Source organism: Neovison vison, chromosome 10 (assembly GCF_020171115.1).
Source record: "Neovison vison isolate M4711 chromosome 10, ASM_NN_V1, whole genome shotgun sequence".
Classification (NCBI taxonomy): domain Eukaryota; kingdom Metazoa; phylum Chordata; class Mammalia; order Carnivora; family Mustelidae; genus Neogale; species Neogale vison.
The window spans coordinates 12,849,575-12,867,734 of NC_058100.1; the positions used below are offsets into that span (position 1 = coordinate 12,849,575).

The 18,160-nt window shown below is 38.2% G+C and overlaps 1 long non-coding RNA gene and 1 pseudogene across 2 annotated transcripts in view; one reads left to right on the forward strand and one right to left on the reverse strand.

Moving 5' to 3' along the window:
* Nucleotides 1–18,160, forward strand: part of LOC122918427 — a 184,226-nt gene that overhangs the window by 11,469 nt on the left and 154,597 nt on the right. For both annotated transcript variants that reach the window (XR_006386600.1, XR_006386599.1), the window contains exon 2: nt 9,105–9,203. This is a non-coding gene — a long non-coding RNA (uncharacterized LOC122918427). The remainder of the gene's footprint in view (nt 1–9,104; nt 9,204–18,160) is intronic.
* LOC122918426 lies at nt 4,463–4,636 on the reverse strand (annotated as a pseudogene).

Below are 18,160 nucleotides of genomic sequence, written 5' to 3' on the forward strand. Positions count from 1 at the left end.
AATAGGTGCCCTTCTTTCAGGTGGATGCAAGGTGAAGTCCTTGAGTGCAGGCCAGATTTCAGTCTCTTGGTCAGGCCCTTTTACACAGGGCTAAACCTACACAATGATACAGAGTGGCAGGGATCTTGATGCCTTCTACTTCTATGTAGAACGTGACACTGAACAGTGGCAATGTAGGGGGCAGCCAGCATCTTCTTCCAGGAAGATGAATAAACCCCATATTTATTGAAGTGAAGGGAGGAAGTTGAAAAGAAGCCATTTCTGTACCTCTATCCTAATAGCCTTTCCCATGGGCCTCACTTTTGGTCTTCTCTATATTCTGCTCACTGTTGTCTTCATGGCTGTCTGTGCGTCCTTCTAGGCAACTCACAATTCTTTGAACATTGGCTACCAGTTATGACAGAGCTACAGGTTAGTAATGCCTCATGAGCTCTCTTCCCTATTCATCAGTAAAGATGAACTTATCCCCATTCGAGGTAGAAAGGACCATTTCAAACTTTCAGTAATACTAGAAAATAGGCTATAGAAGAAACTCTATGTTCTCAAGGAGTTTATATATAGAATCACTGAGATTATCAATCATTTTCTGTGCTTGTCTCACTCTCATTCTCAGGTTGGTCAACACTTTGAGAGGGTTTGCATCAGTTTCATTTAAGGATTGGTATTGTGTTTAAATATCTATGCTAGTTTAAATAGTCACACAGAAACCAATATCGGAGAACAATTTATTAGCAGGGATATTGGACTAGGTATCAAAAGACATTAGCTCTGATTCTGGCTGAGTCTCTCATGAATTTTGAGGAAGACTTTCGACTTCTCTGTTTCAGTTGCTCCATATATGCCAGGAGGAAGAGAACGGTTGCCTTACCTACTCCAGAGGCTTGTCCTGAGAATGTTAAATGTGAAAGTACATTTGCAAACCATAAAGCCTTCCTTAAATGCATGGTTTTCTTATTAAGAGGCCCTCCTACCTCCCTACCTGAGGGAACCTTTAACAGAACCTCCCTTCCCCCACCCATCACGGGCACTTCTGCTGCTCTGTTTAGAGAAACACATTTTATGGCGGCACAGATACAGACATGGATCACGGGGTCACTGCTGTGTTTCCATTACAAACACAGGCTTCAGGCTTCAGCCCTTTCCACATGCTGAACTTCATCGGGGTCCCATGTGTTGAGAGCCTTCTGGAAGAGACCCAACAATTACAGAGGAGTGCGCTCTACAGACTTGGCCTGAATGTAATTTCAGCCTGAACTTTCTGGGGATTGTTATGGGGTCCCATCCTGCAGTCTTTCAACATGAGAAACTCTCCTGGGCATGGAAGGTTTGGAAAATATTCAGGATTGAGGAGTACCGCCTCTAGGATTGAACATCAGGGAGGACCCTGTAACCAGAATGGACCTTAAATCTCGCTTCATGAACTTGGTGCTTTTTCTGTGTCTGTGTGGGCTTCTCCTTGAAATAAATAAGCAAAGGATATAGTTTTAAGTACAGTGGTTTTCACACTCCTAGACCTGAGTTTTTCCTCTGCCTCCCCAGGTTGATGTAGTAAAAGAAATAGATCCAAATGGATTTTACAGAGATAGTCAAAAAGCCATGCCAACTTGGCTTCTTTTGTACAGTAAGTACAGTATAAGGGAACTGCCAGAAAGAGAGGTTCCCAAGTCAATTATTGATTGCTCTAGCTCCTCCTTGGGGTCATCCAACCACAGTTGCATGTGTTCGAGCACCCAGAATGTGACCATGGAGAATTAGGGGCATGGTACCCAATATTCTGTCAAAGCAGGGATGTCAGCCCTACTGTAGAATATATGATGGAATTGGGCTCTAATGTACAAGTCAGGTTTCCATGAACCTATCTCTTTTGTCACATTGTTGTCCAGTATCTTTTCGTGGTGATATTATAGCATAGACTCATTGACTGAGGGAAAGACTGGAAATGAAAATGAAGTCAGCGACATTCATGTATTACCTTGTGGCGGCTCTTGGTGCTGTCATGACACTGATAGTCAGCATGGAGAGGCCGATACCGGGGACCCCGGTTCATCCTCTGCCTTATGCTTCTGTCTATCCATCCTTCAGGGTGTCTACTGTTCCTCATAAAGTGTCTCTGCATATTCTAGGCACTCTTTATTCCCCCTTTTTAATAAAATCAGGTTCTCCTTTGTGGGAGCCCAATGTGGGACTTGATCCGCAGACTCTGGGATCATGACCTGAGCTGAAGGCAGCCGCCCAACCAACTGAGCCACCCAGGCATCCCTCAGATTCTCCTTTTAAAAAAGCAGTAAACCAATAATTTCCATGGAAAAAGGAAACAATTACATTAAAACATAAATCTTCAAAAAAGTACATGACACCTGAATTAGGGAGTTTATCAGGAGACCCTCTATTCAGGCAGGAGTAAATAGGTAACTCAATTCCATAGGCCAAAGTTTGGTAAAATTTCAGTACAGACCAGGGCAAGATAGTAACTATTTTTTGGCTTTGCAGACCATAATGGGTCTCTGCAGCAAATGCTTCCCTCTCCATTGTAGCACCAAAGCAATATAAATAATGCTGAAACAAATGGCTATGGCTCTGTCCCAAGAAAACTTTATTTACAGAAATAGACAGAGGGCCAGATTTGGCCCACAAGCTGTAGTTTACTGACTCCTATTATAAATAACTCTGCACAGTAATACATGTGTGAAACATAGAAATTTCAGCAGACAATCATTAGTGGCTATCATACGTTGCAGTAGATATAGAAATAAATTAGGACCCAGTTCTGTGCATATATATTATCTTTTCCTTGCTTCTGGCAGGGTGGGATCGGGTCATCTCTATGACAGCATGTCTTTGCAGTGTGCTAGCTGTTCATCACTGCCCATCTCCTGTGCCTGTGTCCCATACTACGTTTACCCCCTGCCATTTGAATGCAGAAAATGGTGGTTTCATCCCTGAAAAAGATAACAGATTTATATCTAGCTACAGCTCACACTGTGTTCCCACATGCCTTGTCTTTAATCTTCAATGCAGTTCAGTGAAGTAAGCGCCATTATTCTTACTTTACCAACAAGACACTATAGACTCAGAGAAGTTCAGTTCTGTCCCCCATGAATTCTACCCTGGTTGGTACTGGAGCTAGGGTCCAACCCAGACCATAAGAACATTACCACAAAACGTCCCACATGACAGAGTTTCTTGAGCATAGTTTATTTTGAACAAGAGGAAAAAAAGATAGGAAACATCTTTAATCCAAAAATGGGAGCTGAGAAGAAGACAACTGGGTGTCCAAGACCATTTTTAGGGTGGGTTTTTGTTTTGTTTTGTTTTGCTTTGCTTTGTTTTAGCATTAACATTGTGGCTATTTGCTGGAATAGGACATGCATTCTTCATTCTTTTTTCATTACACGAGAGTTGTTGCAATCATTATGCAAAACCAATAAAGGGAAAACTTTAAAAAAAAAAAAAAAAGTCATTTGGCAGGCAATGCCCGGTTTAGGAACAGCACAGGTCTCACGGGAGAACAATATGCATTTTGTAAAATTTCTTAAGAGACAATTTATGGTTTTGAGAAAACAAAACAGGAAATTGAATTAAAAGGAGAAACATATTTAAATCATGCTCTAGTGATGACATAACTAACCGAAGCCCAGCAATCACAACCTAGAGTCAGGGATTGTTAGCTGCAAGACTCTTCTGGCATTGGTTGGTTGGGTCCTTAGGTGAAGAGAGAGGTTTTACGGTTTAATTGGCCCTGCATCACAACTTTTGAGTGGATGAAAGCCCATTTCTTAAATTAGAAATATGGCCCTAACTATAAGGCTTCTGTCATTTCTTTACTGAAGACAATGAACTATGACCTTCCTCCTTACATCATCAGTTTTGATGCCTACCTCGGGATTGGCAGAGTTTTACCCTGGAGTGACTTTGGGGTAGATCAAGTACGTGTTCTCTTTTCCTTTAACCCCAAATGTTCAGTACCTCTTGGGAAGTTAGGGATTAAAAACAACCAAACAAAAAACATCCATCTCAAGGAAGCAGAGTTTCTAACAGAAAGAAAGGATATCAGGAGTTATGTGCAACCATCAGTATTAAATACACACACACACACACACACACACACACACACTTTTTTTTTTTTCTAGTAAAGAAAGTTGTTTCCTAATTCAAACCCATATGTTACATCTACAACCTTCTATTAATTTCTATTTGGGTGTTTTGTTTTGGCCACAAGTTGTGTTCTGTTTTGTTTTTTTTTTTCATTAAACATACAAATGATTTGCTATAATATCCCAGGGCAAACTGGAGAATGTGGCAGCCTGTTTGGGGGGTGACCCGCAGGCCGGTGGTATTGGCACAGAGTGCCCGGGTTCACAGTGCAGCTTGTCACTCGTGTCATCTTGCAGGCAGCTTTTCTTCCTCCACATCACGACTGGGGTGTCTCGAAGATGACGGGGGCAGAGAGTCCTCTAGGTTCTTAGGAAATGTCACTCTGCTTCTCCTGCTCAATGGTCTCTTTGGTCGGCCGGGTGTTCTCCTGCATCTCTATTTTCTTAGGCTTGGCCTTTATCGAAGCTGGCGATTTCCCCCATGTCCGGCTTGTCTGCCATTTTCTTAAAGTGATCCGTGGAGTTCCGCTCCGAGCCCAGCGGCTGGTGCTCCCACTTGCATTGGTGCAGCAAGAAACCTCTATTTGCTTTTCCAAGATCTCTGATGAGCAGAGGGTAAAGGGGAGAAACTGTGGACACTTACATAAGTTTAAATTATGAGTCTTTATTCAACTGTTTCTGTCCTTTTTCTTTATTAATTATAAAATAATACTGTCATATAGGAAGATACAGGTTTTTACACTTTGTGTCTTATTTTCTCTATTCTATAATTTAATTAATTATATGAGATAGATTACAGTGTAGCCTCTGTTTTATAGGGAAGATATTATACTATATTATTATTATTATTATTCTTGGTTTTTTTTTTTTTGCATAGCTAAATTCTTAACCAATTCCCTAATCTGCCTCAAATGGGGATCAAAAACCTGTATAGTCATTCAAGTATGATGACAATGTAATTGACTCAGTGTCAGCAAAAAAATATTTCATGACTTGCTTGATTCCATTATTTTGTTGTAATGAGGTTGGGTTTATAAACAACACATGTAAACTTTCTTGCTCAGTCCATTTTGTGCTGAATGGAACACATCTCTGGAATGCCTGGCCAGGTTCAACAGTTCAGCTGAATGCAGCTAACCACATCACGTGTTCACCAAGCCACTCACCATCTCGGAAGTCCACTGACTTTCTTTCTTCATCAGAAGAAATGAAATCCCTTAGGGCAAGATTTTGTAAATATATATGCACCCTTTTGTATCACCAGCACCTGGCATATAGTAAATAGTTAAAAAAAAAAAAAAGTCTGCTAAACAAATAAAGACAATGACTAGAAATCAAACATAGCTGAATTTGTTCTTACAAAGGTTTATAGAGCATGATAGATTATTTGCAGCATGGCTGCTATAATTCTTTTCTGTGTATGTGTGCCTCTGGTCTTGGCCATGTGACCTTCTTTGACCAACAGAAAGAAGCAGAAGTGATGGCATGTGAACTTATCTCGAGAGGTCTGCTGTCTTGGAAGCTAGCCATTAGCTCAGACTAACCAGCTGGAGACATTTGGCGCAGTCAGAGGGACCACCAATCTCCTGAGAAGGCAGTGAGGCTGATTTAGCCCATAAAGCCCCAGGTCAGCCACTGGACAACTGTAGCTAACCTAAGCAGAAGAGTTTCCCAGCTGAGCCCAGCCCAAATGGCTGACCCATAGAATAATGACCATATAAAATGACCACTCCTTTAAATCACTAAGTTTGGGGGTACTGCTTATACAGCAACAGATAATTGATATCAGTGACCTTTGGAAAGCTGAATATTTTCATCTACCACACTTTTAAAGTGAGTAAAACCAGACATTTTAATAAGAAACCAATCAGAAGCCAACCTAAAACATCCTTTTGAGAAACCTCTTACAGGAGAACATATTATCATCACATTAGGGAGTTTCTTCAAAGGTAATCAGTAGGGACACTCTGTGCTTATTTTGTTTCTTTTTCTTAGAGGAGTCAGTGATATGAGACCAAATTTGCAGGTCAGACTACGGACACTTCTTACAGATTGAGGTCACATATTTGGTTAAACTTATGTTTTATATGGTTTGATAATATATTAAGTGAAAAGAAATCTACTGATCTTGTTTTTCTTTGGAATTTGATTTACAACAAAAATAGTTCCATAGGACATATGCTTGGATTTGAGGAGTGGTCATTAGGGTAGACTGCAAATGAAATAAAACATTGGGACAAAGTCCTGCCTACAAAGGTATGGAGCACTCCCACCACTGAGGGGTGTATGAGTTTTGGGGGAAGGAAGGTTGAACTTACTTAAAGAATAGTAATAACGTATAGACTGGGTGTAGGAAGAGGTCATGAGCAGTAACCACGTGCTAAAAGGCTGAGGATCTTGTCCTGGGGGAAGGACAAAGGGGTTTCCACATTTTACAAGGCTTATAGTTTTTCTTAGCCAGGTTACTAAAAGCAGCAGAAAATCACTCTCTTATTATAAAAACTTTGCCAATTTAATATGAAATACAGTGCAATTACCATATCCTTGGCAGTGAGCAGAATACTTTATACACATTGCCTCAATTTCACAACAGATTATGATGGGAGAAATATTGCCACTATTTTATAGATAAGGAGACTGAGGCTCAGTTCTGGTTGAGAAATTTGCTGATGTCACAGTTGGTGATGGATTGATTGAGGACACAGGTCCAGGCTATCCTACCCATGGCCCCTTCATTTACCCACAATTCCAGTGTTATAGTCCTAGAAAGTGTAATGTAATGAGACACCCAAAGAGCTGAAACATCAGTCCATTAATTCCATTATGGAATTGCAAGCCATTTTAACTAAAAGGTTATTTTGACCATCTAAAAGGTTACTTTGACCACTAAAAGGTTATCTTTTGCCATCATGACATCTAACTCATCTCAGATGAAAATGTAACTTGTTTTGAGGAAGACACTAATTCTTTCCCTTTTTTTTTTTTTTTTTTTTGCTTCAAAATACCAAGCGGAAGGTTTTACTTGAAAGATCTTTTTTTTTTTTCAAACTAAAAACAATATTATTTTCAATTAGGATTTGCCATTGTGTAGAAATATGTTTTGTTCATTGTGTAGACTGTAATCAAGATTGAAACAAATTCAAAAATCTGTCCCAGGGATATTGTTGGAAAGTACTGTTGTAAATTCTCTAATAATGCAGTACTACTGTTAGCTATGTTTTCTATTTCCAGCAAGATTAAGAGGACTTTATATCTGAGAAAGCAAATTAAGAAAATAAGTCCCTTAACTAAACCATCTCCACAAAGAAAACTCTCCTTGTTATACCATATACATATAATTCTTTTTGTAATTCAACCGCAAGGCCTGTATTCTAGTAGGAAACTCTGGAATATAGAGTCACATAAATATGGACTAAATGGGGCATTATTACAGATGGCAGATGAAATCAGTTGAGTGGAAAAGCTTTCTGAACTTGTGTTTATACAACACCAAACAAAGATGATATCACATCAGTTTAAGGGCTTATAAATGAGAGTAGAATGTGGGTAGCTCTGAGAGGTTTTCACCTGCAAATTTCTTTTTGTATTTCTTTTTTATTACCCACAAAGATAGAAAAGGTTCCTAATCCTCAAACAAATGGCTACTGATTGAGATGCTCATACTCTATCCTGAAGCAAATCTCTACTATAATAGATCCTAAGATATATGATGTGTAGGACCTATGCTATTAATTAATCAATCAGTTCAGGATGTCCTTCTGGCATGCTTTTGACATCTACCATATTTGTTTTTCTTTTAATTGCCCACTTGCTGCAAATACAGACAACCCAGAGACAGGAAAAAAAGAGAGAGTGTAAGTGGGGCAATTTGAAAAGCTTGCATTATGTAACGAAGTAATATCTATGCAATTGAAATGAACCAGACAGCTACTTGTGCTGTGACTTAGGTGATCTTAACTCCGTAAGATCATGGCAAAGGGGAACCCCTGAGTACCAGGTGTACTCAACAGTCCTGCCTTGGGGGTGAAGGGGGAGCTGGCTGACTCAACCCAACTTCCCAGTTACTATCCCCTCTGGCTTTTCAATGATTCGTTTCTCAAGTTTTGTTTCAGTTTGAGTAATCCTTGATCATTTTGAATGTAATGGTTAATATTCTTATCAGATAGGAAAACATGGTTTGGCCAAATCCTTCCCATATCTCTTTCTGTATGCTTGGTTAAGGTGAGGAGGACAGTGAGCAATGTGAAAATGAACTCACCATGTTCCAGGAGGAGGGGGTGTGCATCTTGGGAGAAGGAAGATGAAAGGTTAAAACAATGGGTTTTCTCACCAGTGTAGATCCTGAAATGTACAGAACACGTTGTTTACAGCATCTCTGGGCTGGAAATCAGCCGTGATTGCAGCTGGCTGGGGCAGAGCCCAAAGGGCAGCAGCACCAAAACCCAACTCTTTTTTTTTTTTGAAAACACAAGTCCTTTTCACTGCCTGTGGACGAAATTACTGGCTGACATGCTAAACCTATTAAATATGTATTTTGCAAATTTTGAAATGAGGAAAAATGCTATGTAAAAATTTTTACAGATGCTGAATGATTGTAAATGTGGTTAAAGATGTGGGACTCACTCCAACTTTGTTCTTTCGTGGATTGCTATTAGCTTACATTTGAAATCTCTGTTGGCCACGTATTTCACATTGTTCTTCCAAATGTAATCATTTCTCTCTTTTATCTGATCTCCTACAGTCTCTCTGTTTTCATCAATATCTGACAGCAATTCCCAAAGATCCAATATAGTCCACTCTAATATCCTTATGTGTACTCTCTTCTCTCTTTGAAATCTAATACCTTAGCAGTGAAATAATTTATTGTGCTTTATTTAGACTTTTATTTTTTGCATGTGTTTTGATACTATCCTTTTGAAAAGAGTTATTTGGAAATTTAAACCAACTGTTCACCAAAAGTTATGAAAGCATGATTAAGAAATTTTCTCTCTTTTTAAATCCCTCTTTAAGCCTTCACTTTTTAATGTGCTATGGCAAATGCCACAAAATCCATGGGTCTGGCAATAATGAGGAAATGAAGATGAATACTTCTTGGAGCCCAGCTAACGGGTAAGCCATACAGAAGATCAAATGAGCCAGAAAAATCAGTGACAGTGCTATTTTTTCTCAAAAACCCTCTGATTATGTGGTTGTCAAAACCTGGAGATGTTTAATTCATTGAGGTTGACCTTCTGGTGAGACGATGGTGGCACCAATATACTCGCCTAAGAAAGAAATGGCAGCTACTCGGTTCCAAATTGCATATATTGTATTTCTATTCATCTTGAGTCCTAAAGAAATGCATTTTGTAAGCATTATCTGAGAAGAAGTTTTTATGGGCACATTACAGCCTAATATGTGCATTGTTAAATTAAAGGGAAAACTTGTTCCAGTGAAGTAGTTGGCAGAAAAGCATAAATCTTAATGGATAGGAAAATGTGCCTTTCCATAAAAAGGAAGGAAAGAAACAGACACACAAAGCAAGCAAGCACACAAGAAACCCTGCTTACAGACTCAAAAAAAAAAAAAAAATCAGGCCGCCGAGCAGCAATGAGCGGCACTCTTCCCTTTCTGATGTTAAGCTCGATCACTCCATGTGCACATTACCATTTTCCTCTTTGCTCTTCCCTCTTCCTTGAGAAAAATTGTCCCCTGGTTGGGCCAAACATTTGAGGCAAGAATGAAAAATATTTTGCTTTATTCTAACCTGTGAAAATGCATTTTTTTGCCAGTGTTGTGGTGGTTGGGACTTTTTTTCTTTTTTTCCTTTCTCACATGGCCCTAATCCAGGCCGGGTAGATCTTAACGTGTAAATAAAATTCCATCCTAAATAAGTAAACTGTGTTTTTTAGTGGAATTCTGAAAACACTCCTTACTCTTCTGCTCAACACAAGATTGAAAACTCAAAAGTGTTCTTTCCACCAGGATTGGGATATCTTTTATACCGTATAATCTGCAGTGTGGAAGCCTCGTCCTGATCACAAGTGGGTTAGGTGCCCCTTCTCTCATGCACCACAAGTGGGTCCTGTTCTGGGGCTCCTCACACAGAAGTGCAATCACCTATTTTCATCTCAGCATCTCCTACTGGACTGCACAAAATGAGGGAGCCAGTGTTATGAAATATTTGAGTCAGGCAGTGCACATAGTAGGTATGTAATATTTGTTCATTTTGAACATTGACTCCCAGCACAGGTTATAGCCAAATGTTTAATGATCATTCAATTGAACTTTATAGCAATTTTCTTAACCCTGGTGATGGATTCCAAGATTATTATGATAGGAAATGGGTACTAGACTTTAAAAAGTTCTATTAAGGCATAAAACTTAAAAAAAAATTATGGTGACCAAGTAAAGGATTTTTTTTTTTTTAAGTGCTTAATCTTAAAAATGTATACTTCCACTGGCTGTGATTCATCCTTATGCTGAGTAGACTTGCCACTTGAAGGGCCTCATTAAGTTATCTTAAAATTGGGACATCAAGGAATAAATGTGAGATGTTTGCCACATTTGAGGCAAAGGGAATGTAGCAGACATTCGCAGGGAGGAAATGTCATCTCTGATCACCTTGTAAACTGCTAACCTCCCAAGATATGTCCAAGGATAAAAATCAAAACATTTTTCAACAGGGTTCTATTTAGGAGTTACATTCTTGAATATTTCATCTTGCCACTATTTTATCCCCAGTCAAATGTAGAAAGTGGCCTCAAAAGTTTTCTTTGTTTTTCTTCCTGCGAGATGAAGGTGGCCAGACTATTTTTGTGCAGATTGGAGTGGTACAACTTACTTTTTCCTTAAACTTTTTGATAAGTTAAAAAAACAAAACAAAACTGTTTTCAGCCTAGAATATCTTTACCTTCCTTCCAATAAAAATGGTAGATAAATGAAGAATGAGCAACTATTTGTGTATTTAATAAATATTTATACAAACAAAGGTATTGGGCGACTACTATGTGTGCGAGAACAGGACTAATTATCATACCAAAAAAAAGCAAGTGAAAGCAAGTGCAAAATGAGCTCAAAGGGATTTTCCTTAGAGGTCTGCAACTAATGGAGATGGCGGACATACAAACAATAACTATCTTATAATTTATGTAGTCCATAAATACTTATTAAGCACCAACTACATCCTAGACATGCAGCTAGGCACCAGTAGTTTTTAAAAGTGAAAATATCCTCAGAATAAGCCTCAGAATAAGCCTCAGCCTTCATGGAGCTGACATTCAAGTTGGGGAAACAAGCCATAAATGAAGGCATACTAAAAAAATGACAAAATGCATAAAATAATAAAGTAGATGATTAGCTCTAGGAATAAAATGAAGAGGGACCTGTGTCAGAGAATGGTAGAGTTAATCTTCATGTGGTCATGCCAAAGATTCCTGTAACTGGGTAACCCATAGACTGCTAGCACAGGAATAGTCATCAGAATAGTCTAATCCCAAGGGGGGAGAGGTGTGACTCAGTTCAGAGAGCACGTCCTTGTATTCAGAACTTTCCTGAAACCCTCCAGGCAAAGTAGCAGAGTTAGTGCTCCTTTCCGGATATTTGATTATGTTGTAAATCAGGCTGCTCTGATCTGTTCCACATTATGCTAAAATTACTTGCGTATATATGCTTGACTTCCCACTAGGCTGTTTTCATCCGGGTTGATCTGCTGTCTCTACTGCAATACCTGGTGTATGTGTCACAATGTTTTTGTCTTACTTTCCTCCTTCTCCTTTCTTCTATCAAGTTTGAACATGTGCTAGGTGAGAAGATGAGAAGGGTGCAGACTCTCTTGTATAATGCCAGTGGAATAATTAATCTAGGCGGTGTGAAAAACTTTTCTCACTGATCCCACACCCTGAAAGCAGAATAGATTTCTTTCCTGCTCTTCTTCTATAAAAAAAGAACCTATAATGAATGACTTATGCCATTGCAGTAGGGAGCCCTGGGGAGCAGAACTAGAGCCAGTGAGGGAAGGTGGGACCACAGGGCTGAGAATCAAAAGGATATAGAGTAAATGAAAGAATGGTAAGAGATAGGTGGAGGTAAGAAGATAGAAGAGGTAAAAGATAGGTGGAAGCAAATCTTCTCTGTTTATCTCAAATGCTGGGAAGATATCTAAGAATAGAGAATTGAGGTTCAGAATCTATAAGACTCTGGGCAATTCCCATTTGTCTAGAGCATTTTTTTAATAAGTTAAAATAAGTGATCCCAATGTATAAAGTTGGATAATGTTATTTAATTCTAGACACTGTGTGTGTTATCTACTAACACTTGGAATATGTGAACCACAGGTAGCCCTACTCTTGCCTACCAATCATGGATTTGTAAACAGTAGGGGCCCAGTAATTTAATCAGAGAATGTTAAATAATTAAAAGTTTAAAGCAAAGCTATTTCAGTACTATTCTAATTCTACTGGATTATTTGAAATAAAATCAGCTATATAAGTCTAGAATCTTCCAATTGGAGGGGATTTACATAGACTATAGAAAGGAAAAAGCAGCCAGGCACCATTCTAAAATGAAACAAAATACTTAGGCAAAGAATGAACTGATTTGGTCAAAAGTTTTAAGTATTATATAAAATAGGAAATATAAAATGTCTAGAAAAATGTAAATTGTGAGAAAAGAAAGTTAGGATGACTCAAGGGGATCTTAATGCGCAGGAAGGTATGATACTAATATTAGGAAAATCAATTATGAATAAAATAATCTTTCACACTTTGCAGGGGTTATTTTTCTGAAAAGTACTCCAACTGACATATTTTATTTTCCAAGTTCAATGTCCCACAGAAAATTTATGGAAGCCAATAAAAATGACATTATATTTTTAACCACCTTAAATATAAAAGGTCAAGAAGCTCTGCTTCCAAAATAAACTAAACTTGAGTATTTTAAAATCAAAACAAAAATACTACAGTTGATACCTTGTATTAATCAAGATAGCCTAAATCGTGCTGCATTACAAATCACTCCTAATACCAGTGTGGAACCACACAAAGCTTATCCCTCACGGATGGTAGGTTTTACTTCTCATAATATCCAAATAGCTTCTATTGAACTAACCCAACGGCAGGTAATTCTTGTAGGCACTGGACAAAATATAAATAGCAAATACCTGAAGGCCCTTGAACATGACCAGACCAGGGAAATACTGGAGAGAATTCAGCTCTCAGAAGAAGGAACAACACTGGGTGGTTTCCAAATGTTTAGGAAATCTTAGCCTGATGGCAAGCCTCAGTCTAAGCTCTACAGGGCTAAAATTCAGATAGAAAATCATCAGACTTGGTGGTTTCCATGCAGCATAGCAAAAGCTAAGAGAATGGAATTGAGATTCTACTGTTGTCAAGTGCGGGGGAGAGAAAATTTGTAGTTTGCTTTCTAGTCAGCAAATATCTGCCATAGAATGATTAATAACCCATGAAAGAAATAACCAAATCCAGAGTCTCCACAAAAGAACATTCATAATATCCTGAAAGAAAAAAAACAATAAAACAAAAAAAAACAACAAAATTTGAAGTTAGCAGACAAGAATTTTTAAGCAGCTATTACAACTGTGATTAAAAAAAAAAATAAAGAAAACTATGTTCAAAATCAGTGAAAAGATGTGAAATGCTAACAGAGAAGTGTAAACTATTTGAAAGAACAATATAAATTCTAGAATTGAATAAAATATTGGAAAGGAAAAAGTACTATATGAGTTTAGTAGTTAGAAATGATAGAATAAAAAATATAATAAACATGAATATAGATAAGTTAAAATTACCCAATATAAAAAGCAGAGGAAAAATTTTGTAGAAGAATGAACAAAGTCTTAGGGATGGGTGGGATAATTTCACAAGCTCTAATATATATGTAATGGTAGTCCCATAAGAAGAAATAGATTTTTTCTCATTAATTTATCATTTGAGATTTTTTTATATTGAAACAATTGCTGAAATTATTTTAATTAATAAAAATGGGAAAAATAGTTTTAGATTCAAAAAGTTTTATGAATAAGAAAGACATAAAGACAATCAATTCTGCACATCATAACAAACTTCTTAAAAGAAGATAAAAGAGAAAATCATGAAAACAGAGCAGAGGAAAAATACGTTACGTATAGGAGAACAATGACTTGATTAAAACTACGTGTGGCTTTTCATTAGTCACAATGGAGGCCAGAAAAATAGTGTATCTTTAAAGTCTAGAAAAAATTCTCAATGTAGAATTTTATATGAGTAAAAATATTCTTCAAAAATGAATTATACTTCATTAAAGCAGGAAAAAAAGAATAAAATCAAAACAAAAACATTTTCAATTAAGAAGCAAGTTGGAGAATTTGTGCTGAAGGAAAGTCTTTAGGCTGAAGAAAAATAATGTCCGATAGAACTCAAATCTTCAAGAAAGATTTAAGGGCCCTTGTTGGAATCATAAATACAAGGGCAAATTTAAAAGATATTTTCCTCTTAATTAAAAAATTACATATAATTTTAAGTAAAAATTATAATAATTTATTATGGAGTTTTATAATAAATATACATGTGATACATGTGTGAAATTCAACATAAAAGACCAAGAAAAGGGTAAATGGTCATTTGTAGTTGCAAGCTTCTATTTTTTTTAAGATTTTATTTACTTTTTGAAAGAGAGAGTGCAAGTGAGTGAGAGAGAGTGCACAAGCAGAAGGAGAGGCAGGCAGAGGGAGAAGCAGGTTCCCCACTGAGCAGGGAGCCCAATGCAGGGCTGGATTCCCAGGACCCCAGGATCATGACCTGAGCTAAAGACAGTCACTTGGCCAACTGAGCCAGCCAGGCACCCCTAGTTGCGAGCTTCTTAACTTTTATGGGAAGTAATGCAATATTAATGCTAAAGAGACTAAGAAAGCAAGGATATATGTTATAATTTATTAACCTATAAATATTAATGAAAAGTCGTATTGCTAAAAATCCCATAGATAAGACTGAGTTCTAAAAATACTCAGTTAATCAAGAGCCTGGGTGGTGCAACAATGCCTATTTTATGTCTCTACCATCTCAGTGTAAGGTTTTCTTGATCATGGAGATAGGGAAGTAGAGAACTGAATTTGCTCTGCTCACCACACTATTCACAATTTATTGGCTAGAACACATCATACATCTTCACCTATCTTCAAGCAGTTGGGAAACAGAGTTTTTTATATTTCCAGGAATGTGGAATATGAAACAGGTTGTACTGAACATTTAACTTTTCTCTGACCCAGAACTCTTTCCAATAATCATTTTTGACAATTGATCAGAAAGTATCATAAGAAGTTAAGCAAAATTTTCCATAAATATTGGTAATTTAGACTGAAATTAGAAATTTATATATTAAATTTTCTAATTAGCTTTCTTTTTCCATTTTTATGAATCTTTAAAAAATTCCTGATTTTTTTTCTCTAATGATTACTTAAGGACAGTTTTTTCTGGGTTTGACCTTCTTGTCTTTTATCTGTATACTGAATGGATGAGGCATGAGAAATATTGCTGATTCTTTGTCATACTCCCAGGGATCTACTCATGTGCTCTGTGATGGAGGGGGAAGGGTCCTTTTGTTTAAGAGAATGAAATGAAATCAAATTTTGTCATGTATATGTATTTATTGTTAATTTTCAAACTACAGGTGGCAGGTGAGTACTGTGTTAAGAAAATTGAACAGGTGTCTTTGTTGAGAACTTCTGCAGCCACTCTGCTCTGAAAAGGTTATGGGGAAACCATTATCTGCCTTAAATACAAACACACTGAAGAAAGTATTGTAATGAAATGTGTGGGAGCATAAGCCTACGTTGCCTTTTCTGATTTCATAGCTTAAATTCTTTACTCTGAGAAAAATAAAGCTGTTAGACATCAAGACACACACGGCATAAAGAGAAATGTGGTTAAGCACTAAGGGGAGGGGAGTCATTGACAGTGCTGGGTAGACAGTATAAACCAGAGAGTGGACATGCAGCATGAGAAAAATAGTATGTCAGACAGTCAACCCTGAGTTCAGATCCTGATTCTTCCTCTTGGTATCTTTGTTACTGGGGTCAGTTACTCTACTCTTGTTAGCTCAATTTCCTCCAAAATGGCGACAACCATGCTTTCTTGGGAAGCCTATTCTGGGGATTAAATATGCCTGTGTCTGGGACACAGGAAATGTTAAATAAAGCTAGTGATGGTTATTGGGGGAGAACTCAGAAATGATCAGTGTTTTTGTAGGTGAATTCAGAAAGCCTTTGCCTAAAAAATGTTTTGAAGTTACAGGGACCTAGTAATGGCCGCGATTTGCTCTATTTCACAGAATATGAATACTCAGAGCCAGAAGCAAACAAAGTCAATTATATTATACTTTTCACAGTATCAACTAGTATCACAGTCCTGATTAATCACTATTTTAAGGTACACACACACACACACACACACACACACAAGCGCACACACTCATAACCACACACGTCTTCCTATTTTTTCCCTTCTCTGTGGTGGTTAGCGCATGACTGAACGGAGACTCGTTGAGACAAGTGAGGCGGAAAGTGAAGTCCTGAAATAAACAGCGTGAACATCAGTAATACTTTAATTTCCATGTTTCATCGTTATGCAAGCCCACGGCTTTGGAATTTCAACATAACCTTGAACCATCACCAACTTTAATTTTCCTCACACTTACACCAGTAGTAATTGGGCCCTCCCTCCTGCTGCTGCCGCCGCTTGTGTTTTTATTATTGCTTTTCCTTTGCTTTCATTCACTTTGTTTAATTCTTTCTGGCAGCTGCGAGAGCTGGATGCCAAACCTCTGTGTTTGTCACATCACGACTCTTCATTCTTGCAGTTCAGCGGGCGGAAGTAGCAGAAGTAGGTCCTCTGACGTTGAAGACAGTTGCCCCAGCGTGCCATCTCTGGGTTCACTGAGAGTTTCCTCCCAAGTGGACGTTAAGAGCAGGGACTTTCAGGTTGCATACACTGGATTCAAATCCTGGCTCTTCTCATTACTGAGGCAATACTGTGCAAGCTACTTGATCTATGGGAAGCTCAGCTTTCTCTTTTCTAAAATAAGGATAAAAATAGGATTTTTTCCTCAAAAGAGTTGTTTAGGATTAAATGACCTAGTGTAGGTAATGTGTGCTCTCCATACAAATTAGTATTTCTGTTTCTTATGGTGGATCAGTTGGCCCCTTCAGTTCACCTCTAGTTGCAGTGCTTTGGTGTCCCTGTTCATGGTGGATCTAGAGAAGCCTGGGGACATTCTACACATGGTGTGCTGCTTCATTCCCACACACATAGTATATGAGTTTGCGTAACAAGGTACCACAAACTGGGTGGCTTTATTCTCATAGTTCTGGAATTTAGAAGTCTGAAATCAAGGTGTTGTCAAGCTTCTGCTGAATCCTGTGGAATCCTTCCTTGCCTCTTCCTAACTTCTGGTGTTTACTGGAAATCCTTAGCGTTCTTCGGTTTATAGACCCATCACTCCTGTATCTGCGTCCATCATCTCGTGGCTGTCTTCTCCCTGGGCCAGTCTGGATCTGCATATGACACTCCTCTCTGTGTGTCTCCCTTCCCCTCTCCTTATAGGACACTAGTCATATTGGATTAAACACCACCCCCCCACACACACACATACACATATTCCAGGGTGACCTTATCTTAACTAAGGGCATATGTAATGATCCTATTTCCAAATAAGTGCACATTCTGAGGTTCTCAGGGTTAAGACATATCTTTAGGTAGGGGATACGGTTCAGCCCACAAAATGTGGACTCCTTTGGTTTTTACCATTTCCTTGTGTTGCTTATAACTATGCCTCATGGTAGATAAGTGCTGTCAGGATCTGGTCATAGGAGGCAGATGGAGAGGACTTTGGCTTGGTTTAACCAGAAAAGACTGTGAATGACTGGGTTAGGACGAGATAGTAGTTCTTAGACTTCAGTAGACACTGAAATTGGCTTGGGAGTTTCAGAAATGAAGATGCCTAGGTCCTGCCCCAGTGATTCTGATTAAATTGGCCTGGGGTATAGCCCAAGCACTAAGATTTTAAAAGCTCCCCAGGTGACCGTAATGTGCAAG